This window comes from Gopherus evgoodei, chromosome 9, assembly GCF_007399415.2.
Source record: "Gopherus evgoodei ecotype Sinaloan lineage chromosome 9, rGopEvg1_v1.p, whole genome shotgun sequence".
Lineage (NCBI taxonomy): Eukaryota > Metazoa > Chordata > Testudines > Testudinidae > Gopherus > Gopherus evgoodei.
Genome location: NC_044330.1, coordinates 26,243,373 through 26,245,425, shown reverse-complemented (window position 1 = coordinate 26,245,425; position 2,053 = coordinate 26,243,373). Strand labels below are relative to the sequence as shown.

At 49.7% G+C, this 2,053-nt stretch overlaps 1 pseudogene; it reads right to left on the bottom strand.

Moving 5' to 3' along the window:
- Window positions 1–299: 299 nt before the first annotated feature.
- Window positions 300–2,053, bottom strand: LOC115657635 (annotated as a pseudogene).

Below are 2,053 nucleotides of genomic sequence, written 5' to 3'. Positions count from 1 at the left end.
CATGCTTCTAGTTTTGGTGAACATGTCATAGAGTAGGATCAGGGTGGAAGAAGGCAGGCTTGGTTGCTGATAATTGGCATGGAGGTATTTTCATAGGGGTGCTTTTCTTTCTTCATTATCTGGTTTTCAGCAGCTCTATTCCGCCTTCTTTTTCTTCTGTTTTCTCTTTTAGGCCCCAGTACATTCTACAACTTTGCAAGGAGAATTAATGATTTACAATGGAGTCCATGGCATTTCAAAATCCCAGAGACCCCCAAATTACATCAGCATCTCCGAGATGAAGGATGACCCAACCTCCATTAAGTGCACAATACAACTAGGAAGCTTGCCGGAAGAGAAACTGCCCGTTTTCTGTGTGCAGCTCTAAAGGAGGTATTTTTACACTGAATCCTTCCACAAAAGACATCACTGATTTACATTTTTTGTTATTTGCTCCAGTTTTACCACCACAATTGCCAAACCGGTCACCTTGAGTGTTTAGGTTACTGAAGCAACTTGGAGGAGCTTTTTGTGCCCCTCTTCCAAAGACATCTGCACACTGTTTATTGTGGTTATGGCAGCTTCCCCGATAACAGTAGCCCATGTCACTGCATGGACTTCCATCTTGTACATACACATCATCTTGACACCACTTTGAAGTCCCATTGCAATACTCAGGAAGGTCACCTCATCAACAGCTGCTCTGCATAGTTTTCCTTTAGCAAGAATTTGATATTTTTTACAGCACTTTCCAAAAGCACAAACCATACCTGGTTTCAGTTTGCACATGGTCTGACAACACAAGTCTTTTTTACATTCCAGTTCTGAGCCACAGTCACATTCCTCTTTCCCTTCCACTACCTTGTTACCACAGTGCTTCATCCTAAATATTTTGCTGGGCGCAGGGATGTTACAGGCAGAATCCAGCACCATCCCGGAGGAGATTAAAATATACTAAACAACTGCAGTCACTGAACTGATCAGTAGTTACGTGCACAGCAGCCATGATGTAGCCAACAGTTCTGTTACAATGAAATTTATCATAGTCATGATACATGCCAAGATTATGCCCCAATTCATGTGCAACAGTGACTGAAAAAAAAGCACAGAAGCAAAACGCCACGTGACAATGGATGTTGCATGTGTCACAAGGCAGTTGCCTCCTACATATGCCCTCCCAGCACACTCTCTGTATAGTTTAGCCATAAATAGCTATCCAGCATCATGCTGCAGGCGAGGAGAGAGCACATCATTCCTCCAACAATTAAATTCAGTAAGAGCATTGCCTATAGTATCGAGTAATGTGATGAGGTTGTTTTCTGTCCAGACCTCAGTCCAACCACGATGACATGAGCCCCCAGAGCACAATAAAAGGACTCCACTACATTGATCACTTCGAGGATCTGGTTGGTCAGGTGGCTTTCATTCCTTCTAGAAAGGATGAACTGCTCTTTCTCCACCATCACATAGAACTCAATATACTGGCCTGTGTCCATCTGTCATGGCTGGCTGCCACAGCGGGTCCCACATCCTGGAGCTTGGTTCCTTGGTGTTGCAGCTCCTCAGTGGTCACCCCACGAGGCAGGCGTGCCCTCCACTTCCCCCAGATGATAGAGGAGGTGCTGGCAGGTGGCGGAGGCCTTGATGGGCTCGATCCCGTAGCTCGTCCCCTCAGCAGTCCCCGCAGCCCTCCAGAGCAGGTGCTCAGCACCACCAGTGACTTTGGGGCACCCTCCACGTAGCCCTCGTAAAAGCAGTGGCTTGGGATGAAGGGCTGGCGCGTCACCAGCTCACCCCGCTCGTAGGTGAATACAGGGAGGTGTCTGGCCAGGAACAGGCCCTTCTGCTGCAGGTTAGCAACCAGAAGCCTCCGACCCACCTGCAGCTGGTATGACACCAGCCCCTCAGCCTCCCGGCCCGCAGGAGGCACCAGCCACCGAGGCACCGTCACCTGGTAGTGGGGAAACCCGTCCCTGCGGCCCGCCCCGACGCCCCCACGGGCTGCGCTAGGCAGCAGGGAGCCGAGCAGCAGCAGCAAGGAAAAGCCCGCCCACAGCGGCCCCGCAGCCTCCAT